This window comes from Gallinula chloropus (genome assembly GCF_964237585.1).
Source record: "Gallinula chloropus genome assembly, chromosome: 1".
Classification (NCBI taxonomy): Eukaryota; Metazoa; Chordata; class Aves; order Gruiformes; family Rallidae; genus Gallinula; species Gallinula chloropus.
In genome coordinates, this window is record NC_140085.1 from 191,909,521 (window position 1) to 191,925,557 (window position 16,037).

Consider the following 16,037-nt stretch of genomic DNA (forward strand, 5'->3'; position numbering starts at 1 on the left):
TCCTGATGAGGATGGTGGCTTTTTTGTTTGCTGCTGCAGTGACGTTTCCTTCTCCATCCTGAAAAGTGAATCATCCCCACTTAAATTCCTGTTATTCACGTGGCTTTCAAACTATGAAATAACCTTTCCTCCAGACTTGTAGGAGCTTAAGAACTTGACAGAAAATCCAAATATATCACAACCATCTTAACCCTTTTTTCCTGACACCCACAGAGCTTCATGGGGTAGGGCTGCAGGATTTTTGTTTTCAGAAGCCACGCTGCTTCCTTCCCAACAGTTAACATTTATCTATACATTCAGAGACCCTTATTACAGACCTTTCCATTCCTGGTAGCATGACTCTCTGGTTTGCTGTTCCCAGGATCCCCTCTAGAGCCCTTTTTATAGATGGGAATGAGGCTGGCAACTCCCCAGTCTGTCTGTAGTGATAAATTATGTGGCTTGGCCAGCAGTTCTGCAGTTTCACATTCAAGTTCCTCGGACTCTCGGTTGAACATCATCCAGCCCTGATGACTTATTAACATCTAACTTATCTATTTGGTTTATTTTTTTTCCTTTTGTATTTATGTCAAATTAGTTTACCTCATCTATTAGCTAATAAAAGTGCACTTGGTGAGGGAGTGTCCTCAAAACCTTCAACAGTTAAGACTTGATATTCTCTGCTAATGACTTTATCAACTCCAAGTAACACCTTTACCATCAAGCATTCCCCAAGATACCTTAACCCTAATAGGTTATGTCCTAATGTATGCAATATTTATATCCTAGTGGATATAGAAAGCAAAGCCCTAACATCTTAGGAGAGCAGTCCCAAGGCTGTTTTGCCTGCCCGCTGCCCCTGCTCTCACACACACCAACCTGTACCCTGGCACAGCTCTCACCCTGCCTTTCCTTCCTGGTGGAGGTTTCAGATACCAGAAAGATCAGTGAGATTAAACTGTGTCACCATGGTAGCCAGCTCTGCTTTAACAGAGGGTGGAGATCCAAGAGCTAACAATACACATTTGGGACAGGAGTTATTGGGGTGTAAAATGGGGTTTCTGTCTGGGGTCCTCAGATTGGGAAGGCACAAATGGAAGGTAAGTTCTCTGCAGTGTGATGACACTGATAGATACCAGGTAACCCAAGGTGTGAAACAACCATAGGTTTCCCCTGACTGAGGCACTAAAGCCAGCACTTTCCTTGCTGCCACACAAAGCATCACTGTTCCTCACCAGCACATCCCCACAGCACTCATAAGCTCAATGAAAATGCTCCCTTCAGAGGAGGCTGCATGTGAAGCTACCTGCCCGCACAGGCAGTTGTGGAGCAGAGACCAAAACAGTTTCCTTCTTCCACACCCTCCATTCCTTGGCATTTGTACCCTTTCAGAAGCCCATAAACAGTCCTGCCCTCCTCCTCATTTTATAAAACTACACAAGCATATAGCTCTTTTATCTTCCTCTTGCGCCGATCCCTCCAGCCCCAAAGTCATTCCTCTTGCTTTCCATCAACTTCCTCCTGTTTATCTGCTAGACAGTAGCAAGGATCAAAGGCAGCAATTACTTCAGAACAAGAATTCCCCCACCCCCCACACCGATTAGCAACATCAGACCCCATTTTCAGAAAGATATTTCAGAGTTTTTTTTAAAATACTTTACCAGCTTAGGTGCCAAATCCCAACAGTTTCCGAGGGAATCGAGCGCCCACGCGCTTTCTGGATTCCCACTAGGTCCTACCCACATCTTCTAGTAGGTAACCACATGAAACACTCCACTTTTGTTCTCAAGGTTAGGCTCTCCAAGTGCTGCTAAGACAGTCCCTGAACATTCCCACTACAGCCCACTGGCTACTCGGTTACGTCTCTGGGTTACAAAAAAGCTCCAAAAACCCAAACCAAAACAAACCAAAAATCCTCCACAATTTCTCCTTCGCTCCTTCATGCCTGACAGATGGTAACAAATACCTGCTGCACGGTGCCGGACAACAGTGAAGTTTGTTAATTTGTTTTCACCTTGGCTGTAAATTCTGAGTCACAACTGTTGCCAAAGTCTTCCTGCACATAATTCAGGGCATTCAGAGATCAGGTGACGTTAGGCTACACCAGAAACATGTTTTCACAGAATCATTGGGTTGGAAAAGACCTCTAAGATCACCAAGTCCAACCGTTCCTAGCCTATGCTAAACCATATCCCTGAGCACCTTGCCTACCCATCTTTTAAATACATCCAGGGATGGTGACTCAACCCCCTCCCTGGGCAACCTGTCCCAGGTCCTCACAACTCTTTCAGTGAAGAACATTTTCCTAATGTCTAATCTGACCCTGCCCTGGTGCAGCTTGAGGCCATTTCCCCACGTCCCATCTCCTGTCACCTGGCTGAAGACACCATCACCCACCTCTCTGCACCCTCCTGTCAGGTCAGTGGAGGCGCTGAGAAGGTCTCTCCTCAGCCCCCTCTTCTCCAGGCTGAACACCCCCAGATCCCTCAGCTGCTCCTCATATGATTTGCCCTCCAGCCCCTTCCCCAGCCTGGTTGCCCTTCTCTGGACACGCTCCAGGACCTCAATGTCCTTTTTATGGTGACGGGCCCAGAACTGGACCCAGCACACAAGATGCAGCCTCACCAATGCTGAGTACAGGGGCACACTCACCTCCCCAGACCTACTGGCCACACTATTTCTGACACAAGCCAGGATGACATTGGCTTTCCTGTTCTTCCCTGTGCCTGTTCTTCCCTGCGCCTGCTGCTTCTGTGTTTGCCCTTTACACCTGCAGGACAGAAGAAAGCATACTACTTCCTCAGCATAGCTGTGTTTTATGCTCACTATGAGCCTTTACGGGTGGTTTTTCAGTGGAAGGTGACAGAGACACTCAGGACCTCCATAAACAAGCCACAAACTTGAGATGACCCTGATGTACAGGTGTTTGATGTACAAAGATGTACAGGAAATGATCCCTGCAGTACAGGACTTTGACTACATACTGAAGGACTCCAAAGTGGAAGGGGCACAGCAAAACAGTAGGATTATTAAACAACATTTCTGTTACTGGCAGCAGCATTAGCAACTAAATTCTGTCTTGAATTAGAGTTATAGTTCCAGCTGGAAACCAGCAAGAGCTCTGGGCCCAGAGGACAGCTTATATCTGTCAGTCTTTCAATTCTGAATGACCTTTTCAAGATTACAGGAAGATATATAACCCTTGCAAGATGCAAGACATTACAGTGGTCCCAAAAGCGCTCTGCTACACCAAAAAATGAGCTCACTAGGGGAAGAATGGAACCCCTACAGCATGACAGGGAGAGCGCTGTGCTTTCATGCTGCATCAAAGGAGGATCCAGAACAGTACAAGAGCAGGGAGAAATGCATAGTCCTGTTTTGATTTTCTGTCACGCTCTTTCTCTCAAATATATTTATTAAAGGTAGAGAACCAGTTAGAGAGGAGTCAAAATCCCTTTTGTGCCATGGGCTTTCAGATAGGGAACACAAGCAGGTCCAGCAGGAGCTGACCAGAGAAGAGCTGGAGGTTCAGACAGCTCAGGGACAGAGGAAGATAATAAAACAATAACCAAAATAAAAAGCTTTAGACAGCAGATACCACAACATCAGGAAGAACTTTGAAACTTAAAAAGTCACTTACTTGCGAGCTAATCCTGAGAAGCCACCAGATCTAGCCATATGTCTTACAGCCCTTAGATCCAGGTTTCAAACCTACAGAGAGCTCCAAGACCTTTAATACTACACCACGTCTCCACGCGCTCGTAGTGCTCTGTTAAGTTTTCTGCCAGGTCAGCTCACAGCCAAGTGCTGAAAGGGAAAAGCACCCTTTGCCTTGGGATGGCTGTGGGCCATGATGAGCTCAGCTACATTAAGCTGCACCTCCTGATCGTAGCCTCCCAGAAAAACCCAAGTGAAGCGCACGCACCCACCAGGCAGAGAGAGAGAGAACCCTCCTCTCCTTTCATCACGCTTTTGGTCTTCAAGAAAATGCAAGTTCAGAACTATATTTTTAGAGTTAATTTTTACTTGACCACATCAAAAGGAAAGCTGCTGCCAACAGCCACATCCGTGCTTTACAGCCCTGCAATGGAGGTGTGCATGCAGGTTGGTGGGTGGTTGGTTGGGGTTTTTTTATTTAAAAAAAAGCAGACACTTCTCATCTGTTTGTCAAGAATAACACAAATTCAACCCCAGGCTTTTTCCTTCCAAATTTGTAGTTAGTTCATTAGGAATTTAAAATTGGTGCTCTCACAGTGAGATCACAGATTCACAAGGTTGGAAAAGACCTTTAAGATCATCAAGTCCAATCATTCCTGTCCCGAGCTAAACCATATCTCTCAGTACCTCATCTACTCATCTGTTAAACACATCCAGGGATGGTGACTCAACCCCCTCCTTGGGCAGCCTGTTCCACAGCCCCACAACTCTTTCAGTAAAATTTTTTTTCCTAACATCTGATCTGACCCTGCCCTGACGCAGCTTGAGGTCATTTCCCCTTGTCCCATCTCCTGTCACCTGGTTGAAGAGACCATCGACCACCTCTCCACAATCTCCCTTCAGGTAGTTCTAGGCAGTGATGAGGTCTCCCCTCAGCCTCCTCTTCTCCAGGCTAAACATCCCCAGCTCCCTCAGCCACTCCTTAGAGGATTTGCCCTCCAGCCCCTTCACCAGCCTGGCTGCCCTTCTCTGGACATGCTCCAGGACCTCAATGTCCTTCTTACGGTGAGGAGCCCAGAACTGGACCCAGCACTCAAGGTGTGGCCTCACCAATGCCCAATACAGGGTCACAATCACTTCCCCAGACCTACTGGCCATGCTGTGTCTGATAGAAGCCAGGATGACATTGGCCTTCCTGGTCACCTGAGATCAAATAGTCTTTATGCTGAAAGTAGTGCAGGTTACGCTTTATGCTGAAGCCTTTCACTGCTCCCCACCATTCACATCCCAGTGAAAAGAAAAACAATGCCAACAAGAGCCCTACCACAGAAGGGAAGCCTGTGAATTCCTGAGGAAGGAGGAAGACAGACCACTGAGATGACACATGCTCATCCTACTGCATTTCAGTTGAGTTACCTATAGCGACAGGAAGCACTGAGGGAACATCACCCTGATGAAGGCACCATTCCTTGATACTAAGCCAAAACAACAGGGTGGCGTTCAAAGAGCAGCTGAACATCACCAGGTACCACAGACACCTACTGTAATACTAAAGTTAAAGCTTGATGACAGAAATAGGTGTGATGCTGAAAGCCAGGTTGGTCAGGTGAGATTGTTTTAACCTCCATGACTGTTGCCTCCTGAGCTGCACCCAGCGCATTTAATGCTGCTGCACGTCAACATGTGATCAAACCTCTTTGAAACAGACCAAAAAAAGCCCACACAAGCACTGCTGGTGGCGTTTGGACTAGGTCCCAGGATGAATAAGTGCTGGATCAGAAGGCAGGAAGGGCTCTTGCAGGATGTACCTAGTATTAGAAAGGATTTGCTCTTCAAAAAAAAAGCAAAAATAAAATAAAATTGATGATGTGAATTAAGCAGAGAAAACAACCCAACATGATGCTGGCAATCCCCTAATCGGCTGTGGGAGATGGAGGAAGTCACACTGAGATCATGACAGCTTTTGTTTTTTAAAGTAGCCAGTAACTTTAAAAGAAGACATTGCTGGCCAGACCAAGTAAATGACTAAGTTCTTATGGCCAGCTCATCACTTCTGAATGTTTTTCTTTTCCAGCTCTAGGGCTCATTTCAGAGAGACACAGCTCGAATGAAATAGCTTGAGCTTGGAAGTCTACAAGGAAGGGCAGAAACTTCTGATCCCTTAACATCCCCATGTTGCCTTCTTCTGCCCCAATCATCCCCCACTTCACCCTGAGTAAACTGGAGACATGGGGGGGGGGGGTTCTTTGGGGGGCGGGGAAGGCTGTTAATATGAGCTGGGAGAACGCTGTGCCAGCAAGTATAACTTTCATGTGCAAGCCAGAAGTCCTACTATGACAGTGCAGTGAGTCATTTGATGACAAGTCATTGAGGCATTTAGATACTGTATTTGAATCCTAACACATGACAGTGTTTTGCCTTTTCTAACTGAAGGACATGCCTTTATTGAACCTAGAATGCAAACACCGCCTATGACTGTCTGCCTGCACTTAGAGACAGCCTACACAGGAAGATAAACTGGTTGTGTTCTACTTGCTGGCTTTCAGGAGAGCCCAGAAGAAATCTGAATTTTTTTTTAGCTTTTATTTCTTGAAGAAAGTTCTGCTTTTTGCCATTCCCACCCCACCATCACCTCCTCAGCCTTTCCAGATGAAATCTACACATTTAAATATCTCCAGATAACCCATCAGCCAAAACACCTGATAGAGGAATGCAAGGAGTCTAAGGTTTCCTCCACTATCCCCTATCTTCATCCTTCTCCCAAGTCTTGAGGATGCTGCTTCTCACTGGGCATGTGGAGGACAAAATATTTGACTTCCCTGCTGCTCATCTGCGTTTGCCTGTTTTCTTCAGGACCATAGATGTATGAGGGCTTTGTTTCTCATCAATCTGAAGGGCAGCCAGGGAAAGTAAAAAGAGATGCAAATGAGCAATGTTTCTGTGGCAAGGCAAAAGAAAAAAACAACCAAAGAAGCAAAGCACTAAGAGATGGAGAAAAGAAACCAATCAAACAGGAAGAATACAAAAGGCAGTTCCCACACACAAGCTGCAAGAGAAGCTCAGTATGAGTGTCAGGGCTCCCAGATATGGAGAGAGAGAGAGACACTTAGTCTGACACTGGAGGCAACAGCTTCATCACGACAGCATAGTTTCAGTTTTGTTCTTAGTCTTCAAAATCCAGTCGAGGAACATAAGCAGGGGACTAAAGCCAGCCTGGAAATGTTGTTCTAGTCTAACTCTTTCAGACTGCTGTGGTGTTGGTCTGGCAGTGGCTGAGATTCCTGCTGCTTTTTGTGAATTTGGTACAGCATTTTTCAGCATTCTCTTTGCTACCAAGGGAGTCAAAATCATGTACAAGAAAACTTTACAAGACACACAAATGTAAGAGACTGCAATTTTTACCAGACACCTTATTACCAAGACATACAGGCTGATGCAACAACTAGAAATCTGATGAGGAAGAAATTAAAAGATAAATTTGGGGTTTTTTTATTAGAACAACACAACTGTGCTACAATACTTGGCACTAATGCTGCACCTCCCTCTCCTTCCTCCCCTTGCAACTTCTCTGGCTTTCTCTGAAAGGCTACTAGTGATGAATTCTCCAAAATCACTGAAATAAGTTCTAATATTAATAACTTACTGTTAAGATGCAGGAGATACCATCACTCCCCCCCCCCCCCCCCAAAAAAAAAAAAAAAAGAAAAAAGAAATCCATATTAAGAACTGGAGGCTCAAACCAAAGCCTCCATGTGCATAAGTCTCACTATTTAAGTCTTCAAGGCACACTTGGATCAAATTCTGTCATTTCTCTCCCCAGATAGGAGGAGTGGGAGAAGTCTCTTCTACATGGCACAGATTTTTGCATAGCTTTCACATCTCCAGAATCTTGGAGCTTAACATCAAGCATCAAACACCTTAAGACACCCCCACAACAGGCATGCACTTTACCAAAGAACTTTACCAATTACTCTGAATATCGGAAAGCTCCTGGGTAAAATAAAGGGCAATTTATTTCTTTTTGAGTTCAGCTCCCAAAGCTTTTCTGTTCTCAACTGCAACCTGCTGCGATCACAAGGCCAGAGAAGCAACAATGAAACAGAACTTGCATCTTATCCCAAAGTGGGACTGAAGGTGAGCACCATGGCAGGGCAAAACAGGATGTGAACTGTAAGTTTGTGGTTAGCATGTGTGGTTAAACAGGAGAGTTAACTCTCCCGGGCAGTGTGGCAAGAAAATTCAACCAAGTTTCTGTAGAAAAAAAAGCATTAGCACTGACCACATCCATGAGAAGTGCCATCCATTTAACAGTCATTCCAGGGTCTTTGTTTCACGTCTTTATGTTCCTCCAGCCTCCCTCCTGACTGGAAACTGAGTACTCCTAGAGCGATTTCTGATCTCAGTAAGGGTGAGTCAAGCAGCTCAAACCTTCTCAAGCAAATCCTTTATTAAAGATACTATTTAACAACATGCAATACTTTGTAAAGCAGAGAGATTCAGGTGGGAAATCCAAAGGTCTAAGTCATTTAAGGTTCCACAAGGCAATTAGAACTATAGCCTGAAAATGGCATTTCTCTATTATGGATGCCATATGCATGTTCCTGAAGAACTTGGGAAAATGTGGCACTTTGCCTTTTTACGAACCACCACCACCTTTCAGAACCTTGTTCTTTGAGTTACCAAGCTTGAATCAAAAAGTTTCCCCTTTAAGTGCTTTGTTTTCAAACAGATTACTTACATTTGCTAAAAATTAGCCAGTATCTGGCTATCTGCCTTATTATTTTTTACCTTAAGTACAGCAACATTAGTCCAATTATACAGTAATTTGGATGACTAAAAAGTTGCTTTAATTGAGAGTTTTCTAGTCTAGTAAAAACAATGTCCCATTAAAAAATAAATAAAATTTTACTAAATAAAACAAATTTGGGCTCCACTAAGTCTTAACACATTCTGTGGTTTGCAAAGGAAAATAACATTTGTCTTGAGTGAGGCAATTCTGAAAGGATGGGGACACAGAAACTGTTCTATTTCCAGAACTGCAGAATGTAATGGGACTTTTATAATTGAGTGTCTTATTAATTTTAATGAGCTAATCAATATTGCATTTCAAATTCTGATGTGTCCATTTGCTGCTGGCTCCTTTCTGCACCACGCACACCCTTGCCTTGCAGCTGTTACCTGACTGCTAAATCTCCCTTCTGTTATGGAGGGACACCACAGCTCAGACTCAGGTGAGTAGTTTAATATACTAGAAAAGCAAAGGATGCATTGTGAGCCTGGCCTCACTTCCCACCCCACCTCAATACCCACTGGGGTTAGAAAGAGGGGTAACAGCCTGAAACACACAGGCTGGAGCAGGGCCTTGAGCAGAAATGAACCCAATGGCTCCAGCAGTGCAGACAGGGTTGGGAAAAGGGGGTTGGAATATTCTTCCCTGCTGCTGCTGAAGGAAATCAGCTTTTCCTTCAGAGAATCACAGAATGGTCTGGGTTGGAAAGGACCCCAAGGATCACACAGTTCCAACCCCCCTGACACAGGCAGGGCCACCAACCTCCAGGCCTGGAGCTACACAAGGTTGCCCAGGGCCCCATCCAACCTGGCCTTGAACACTCCCAGGGATGCAGCATCCACCACCTCTCTGGGCAGCCTGTTTCAGCCCCTTACTACTCTCTCTGTAAAGAGCTTCCCCCTCATATCTCATCTGAACCTTCCCTCCTTTAGCTTCAATCCATCCCCCTTGTCCTGCCATTGTCTGCTCTTTTAAAAAGCTGATTTCCCTCCTGTTTCTCTGCTTCCTTCACCCCATACAAGTCTGAACCACAGAGGCACATGAATTTTACATTCAGCTGTGACTTCTAGCCTCTTAAAAGCACAACTGAAGTGAAACATTCTTGAAATACCTACTAAAGGCAAATGATAGCTTCATCCTGGCACGAAGCCTCTAGGTCGAACTTGTTGGTGAAACTGCACAATGTTCACTCACAGGTAGCTGGGGACATTAAATCCAAGTTTTACAAAAGGATTCACTTAACTCTTTCTACAGAGTAGTTTGGGTTAAGTGGCCAAACCACTCATGTCTTAAGCTCAGCAGAGAACATGCTTTTGGGAACATGTAGGTGCAGAAAACAATTTCTATTGGAAATTCTTCATGCTAAAGTGAGAAGGTATTTCACATTACACTAAGCTTTCTACATGTATGTGAAGTGAAAACACACATGAAGCAAGCCAGCACTTCAAATAACAATACTTCTCTCTCCAGCTCCTATTCCCAAGTAGGACATGAGCTCTGAGAAATGAACTTTGTCTCCTAAGAGGCATCACCTATTTTGTGCCACTTCCAGTCCTTAAGAGAATAGACAGTTCAAAGCCCTACTGATGCTTGGAGAAAGTAACTCCAAGTGCCAAAGTGGTGCTGTGACACCTTAGCAAGCCAGTCTGTCAAACTGTATCTTGACCTTTAGTATTTGATTTTGCTTCTCTGCTGCCATCTGTAAAGTCATCACATGTCATCACCCATAAACCATGCAGACACACTGTAACTACGTGCATCAAACTCATAAGGGCAGGAGACAATGCCTTAAGGTAAACTTGGATGACTCCTGCCCCAAAAATACACACAATATGAATAGTAATTAATTTCCCTCACTTATTCTCCATTTAGATTACAGGTATGGACTGACTTTATGGAAAAAAGAAGAGAACAAAAGGCATGAAACAAGGCATTACACCCACTTGCCACTTGAGTATTTCATAGCGCCACACTTCCAGACCCACCTAGATCAAGGAGATGCTCACAACTAGGTGCCATAAGCTTCAAGGCAGTCACAGTACATTACTCACATTGCCTCCTCACTTGGTAATTGGGATCACAAAAGTCTACAGTAGAAATTACTTCTTTTCAGAAAGTACATTTGGTTGTTCCTTCTGCAGTGCTCTGATTTGACCTGGTTTTCCCAAATCAGGACCTTTTTCTTCTGTACCGTTAACCTTTTTAAAGTCTAAAATGATAAAAGGGTGCCCAATCTGCCACCACCTTACTTGACTGGTTCTAGACAGGAAGTAGGAAACAGAATGAATTTAAGACAGTTATATCAGCTTATGGGTGAAATAAAGGAGCTATATAGCAGGTCCAAAGAGCACAGAGAGCAAGAAGGAAGGAAAACAGGGAAGGAAAGTTATTGTTTAACCTGCATCTCAGATCTGACACAAAAGACAGACAAAGGCCATCATTAGCTACACAACTGGAAGCCAGAACGCTTGGATTGCCTGTGTGAACAGCTATTCCACAGCCTTGAGAATGTACCAGAAGTTTATAAACCAGAAGGTCCATAAGCCAGAAATTCCACTTTTTCTTCAAATTTCCCTGGAAATGCACTTAATCAGATGACTGTTTTGTTTCCCCTTCCCCCACCCCATCAAGCAAGTGCTGAAACAAAAGGGACTCGTGAAAGCTGTGCTACTACAGTGCTTCTGCCAGTGGATTTGATGGCAGCGCTGCTTGCCTGCATCCCCACAGCGAGAGGGAGTCAAGGAAACCCCTCCCAGCCACCCGCTGCCGTGCACCACGCAACACATGGGAGAGGAAGGAGACCTGGGTGACCACAAAGAGGAATCAGCATTTTTTGAGTGTGACCTATTTTAACATGCCTACTGGAGGACAGGATGCATCACATCCTAAAAAGGCATTTAGTTATGATACAGGGAGCCTGAGAAGACTCGTTCAGCTCTGAGCATCTCTGTTTGCATCAAGTGAATCCCATGAAGGGCCCCAAAACGGTGACATGCACCCCACTGCCACATGCTGAGAAGAAGACAGAGCACGGAAGGACACTAAAACTCATCTACTGCTCTGAGGCAGCACAAGACCAAAGCAAGCTTCCTCCCCTGCACCGAGCCAGGAGCAGTCATCACGGGTTGCAGCACTGAGGGTTACACCCTCAGCCAGCCATAACATCCACATCTACACGGGTTGTGCACAGCCACATCTGAGTTCAGGGATTTCAAGCTTGGGCTTGAGTTTGAGTAAAAGCCTGGTTAGCACAAGCAGTGTCAGACACGTTTAAGCTATTCATTCCTAAAGAGCATCACATGCCTTGTGCTCAGAAGGGAAGAACTGATCACAGTGACTTACGTGCCACATGAGCGAGCATCTGCCAACGCTCCCAGTTCTGCTGGCACCAAAGGGAATGGACCCAGCTCTAGCAACAGAGGTGCAAAGCAGATCTTCCCAGGTGAGGACCACCCAAGTACATAAGAAGAATCACACACTACACATTATTTTCTCTGTAAGAGCAAGCCTTCAGTATCAAGGAGAACATGACTACACTCTCCCCAACTCCTATACAGACCAAGACATTGGTCTGAGAAAATAAGTTCAGCTCCTTGCCAGCCTTAGAAAAAGGCTCTTTCACACAATATGATCCTAGCCCACAATATTCTTCTGCCTTCCCAGAGAGGTAAAATTCCAACAAGATGTATTCTTGTACCTGTCAAAGGGACAACGATCAACTGTGACTTCTGTTTTTAGTTGCCTGGTTTCAGTGTGTTTCTTGTACCTCCTCACAAAGAGCAGTTGTTTTTCAGATCCTTTATGAAGCCTGTTTGCTTCTGTTATCTGCTGTTGACAGGATGAATTCTCAACCCAGATCACTTTAAGGGTGGAGTTCTGGATCATTTCTGCTATGAGAAAAGTCTGTTTCAGATCTAGGTGGTTCTGTACTCTCCTAAGAGCATAAGGGAACTGGACCATGACAACTACTTTTTGAAATTACAGAACTTCCCACATCTAGGAAGCAAGACAGGTGCTCAAAAAGGGAGACAGAAGGAAAGAAGCCACACTGCAGCTCACTCACATTAAAAAAATAAAATAATTAAAAAATAAAATCATGCACTTGTAGACAAAGCTGAAAGAAAAGGTCTACACAGACCTGGAAAAGTGTAGACAAGAATCAGCAGTAATCAAACAGTTCTTTGACCTCTCAGGGAAAAAAGAGCTAGCATTGGTTTTTAATCTGGTACAAGCAAGGCAGTCAGAAACACACTAAACAGGCAATGAATTTTCACTTGTGGAAGTTATGCTGGACTCATCACACATTTCTTCTAATACCCCTGTGATGCAAGGAAATGCATGAACCAGAAGCCTTACACCTCCCTACTCTTTTTTTACTGAGTAACATCCAGAGCACATAATATTCCCTAAAAGCAGTCAAAGCACTCCTGCTGTCATTCCACAGGAGCATTTTCCTCTCCAATTTTATTTTTGGCTTTCATTTCCAAGTCAAAGAACACTAGCTATATCGTCCCATTTAAAGCAGCCAGTCCCTCCCCACAGGACTCAGAAAGATTAAATACCCACCCAGCTCATCAGCCTCCAGTCTTAAACTCCAACTTTGTTATACAGCACAGCTAAGAACTAATTCTGTCCCATGGCAATCCATCGTTTGATAGTTTTACTTAAGCTTCCACCATACCTTCTGTTTTCTGGGGCAGATGAGCTTTACTCTTCTGACTTGAAAATGAACAGGGAAAAGCAAGGGACACACAAACTATTCCACAAGGAGTTTTTCCAGCCTTATCCTAAAAACCTGTGAGTATGGTTAACATACCCACACTAAGATGTTAGAACAGCAGATGGGAAGATGCTCTCAGCTTTGCCGGGTAATGTGTGCAACACCAGGAAACTCCAGGTATGGAGAAGGGGGAGGTAGTTCAGTGAAAGGCATCCATGAGTCACTGTACAAAGAGAAATTGCAAGCAAAGAGAACAAACACTCTTCCGTCTGCAAGACACAGCCATTTCACCCAACTACAATACCTGCTTTCACTTTGAAAGCCTTGGCTATCTAAACAACTTTCACAGTTGTTCTTACATATATATATATATCTCTGTATCTCACACTTGATCACCACATAAAGTACATGCCTCACAGCTTGTAACAGGTCTACAGCAAAGAGCCAGGTTTTGACATCTATTTAAAATTCCTGCTCCTGAGGAAACACTTCTGGAGGTAATGTCGGAATAAGGATCAAGTAATGCTCAGCAGGGGCAGATGCACCATGACACGCACACGGATGGAGCCAGCTATTCCCCAAAATCATGAATTTTAAAGCCGCTGGATAACAAAAGCAGCAAGAATGGGGGTTGCAGGCATGGGAGAGCTGTGGATTGGGACATGTCCGTGCAGAGTGGAAGAAAGAAGCGCTACTGCCTCTCAGGGCTCGTCCTGCCGATGCTGCATCTCCTTCGGGTTCCCAAGAGCGTTCAAGAGCACCCAGAGGGGCCACCCTTCTCTCGATGTCCCTTCAGTGCTACCCGCTGCCCAGGCAGAAGCCCCTGCTTTGAGAAGGGGGCTGAACTAGACACCTTCCAAGCGATTTATACACCGACCCTAAGTTCAGCTTTGCTTCTAAGTACTTTAACAGCAAAAAGCCATGGTTTCATACACACGCGGGCGGCGGATGGGGGTTGGGGAAGGGGGATCGGTAAGGAGGGGGGGCGTTAATAGACACGTTCCCACCTCTCCATCCTTTCGCACCAGCCACACAAAGCCCGGGGCTGCATCACCCCATCGCCCAGCGAGGGTCCAGCTCTTCAATTCTTTGTGTTTGCCCAAAGCGCTCGCCCCTCCAGCCGAAGCCAGGGCAGGGGGTGCTCAGTACAAACTCTGTGCTGAGCCCCGATTCCCACCCCAAGCTCTGCCCCGGGACCCCCAAGCATGCGGCCCCGAAAGGCTCCCCGCTCGCAAAGCCCGAGGGCTGAAGACAACTCCCTTTGTTAAATGAGCGAGCCGGGGAGGCAGTGGGAGGGAGAGGCACTCGGTACCCGGCTCCTAAAAGAAAATTTAAAAAAAAGAAGGCGAAAAAAACCCCCCAAACCAACCTAAAAAAACCCCCCAAACCAACCTAAAACAACCCCCCACCCCCAACCCGGCCTCTCTACCGCTTTGCAAACTTCCCGGCTACAAACAACAAGCGAGGAAATCCCCTTCCCCGGCACGTTAGGACCCACCTTCTACCCGCTGCAAGGTGCTGCCCGGCTCTCCGCCCGGCTGGCCGCCCAGCCCGCTCCCCACGCCGCTCTCCAGCAGCCCCTATTGTCGGCCCGGCACCGCCTCCCCTCACCCTCCCCGCCTTGCCGCTGCCATTGGCTCCGGGGGGGCCCGCCCCGCCGCCCCCCTGCCGCCAAGGTGGGCAGCCGGGCACGGCGGGGCAGGGGAATGGGGCGGCGGAGGGGGGGGACGGGGAGGCGGGGAACGGGGAGAGAGCCTCTGCCGGAGCGCAGCATCGCAGCCGAGTGGCCCGGGGTGGAAAGTTTGGGGGGGGGGGGGGGTTGGGGGGGAGGGGGTGGTACCTTCCCGGTGCAGCAGACCCGGAGCTCGGAGCTTGCTTCGCCTCTGCTCTGCCTCGGGAATCCGTGAGCTGCGCTACACACAGCCTCGCCGCAGCTGCAGCTCGCTGCCCGGAGCCCGGCACCTTTGAAGGGCTGAGAAAGGAGCGGCGTTTGCCTGGGACGGGAGAGTCTTCCGCGATCACGCCATCATCACCCGGGCGCGGGGCGGGTGACCGGTAGTTATACCTTCGGTACGCGACGCCGTAGCGACTTCTGCTGCTGTTCGTATCGCGCTGGGCTATCGCAGAGCCGGCTCCATCGGGCAGGGACTGCGTGCGTGCAGATCCAAAAAAGGCAAGAATAAAGCCAGCTCTGCCCTGCTCCTGGGTTGCACCAAGCCGAGACGAGCCGTCTGTATTGCCGTCTTGTATTGCCGGGCTGCGGGCGTTTGCTCTTCCCTGTGATCCAAAGCTCGCTGAAAACTTGTCCCCCTGCTTAACGGGAGTTTCCTACTCGGCGCTTGTGATGTGCTGAGAGGGAGAAAGAAGAGGGATTTGGTCTCACAGACGTACAGCTGCACCGCTCTCAAGAGCACAGCGTGGGCACGGTGAGGTTGTGTTCTTGGAACACGGTGTCTAGGCATACATAGGAAGCTGTAGAGTGAAGCAGGTAGGTACAGCCAAAATGGGAAGCAAGTAATACAGGTCACCACTTCAGACCTGCTTTCTGTACTGATGTATGTACTGTCTTCATACGACTGATGAAGACAGCACTACCAGAGTCTTGCCCTTTCCTCTTACACTGATATAGAATCATAGAATCACCTGGGTTGGAAGAGACCCTTCAGATCTTCAAGTCCAACCACAGCCTAACCCTGCCTAGCCCACCTCTAGACCATGTCCTTAAGTACTTCATCCACACGCCTTTTAAATCCCTCCAGGGATGGTGACTCCACCACCTCCCTGGGCAGCCTGTTTCAATGCCTGACAACCCTTTCAGGAAAGAAATTCTTCCTGATATCCAACATAAATCTGCTCTGGCACAATTTTAAGCCATTTCCTCTCATCTTGTTG

The 16,037-nt window shown here is 46.6% G+C and overlaps 1 protein-coding gene across 1 annotated transcript in view; it reads right to left on the reverse strand.

Moving 5' to 3' along the window:
- PAK1 (p21 (RAC1) activated kinase 1) overlaps positions 1-14,734 on the reverse strand; it is a gene marked incomplete at its 3' end in the record, with an annotated part of 84,123 nt that extends 69,389 nt beyond the window's left edge. The window contains exon 1 of the mRNA XM_084261055.1: positions 14,644-14,734. The remainder of the gene's footprint in view (positions 1-14,643) is intronic.
- Positions 14,735-16,037: the final 1,303 nt, after the last annotated feature.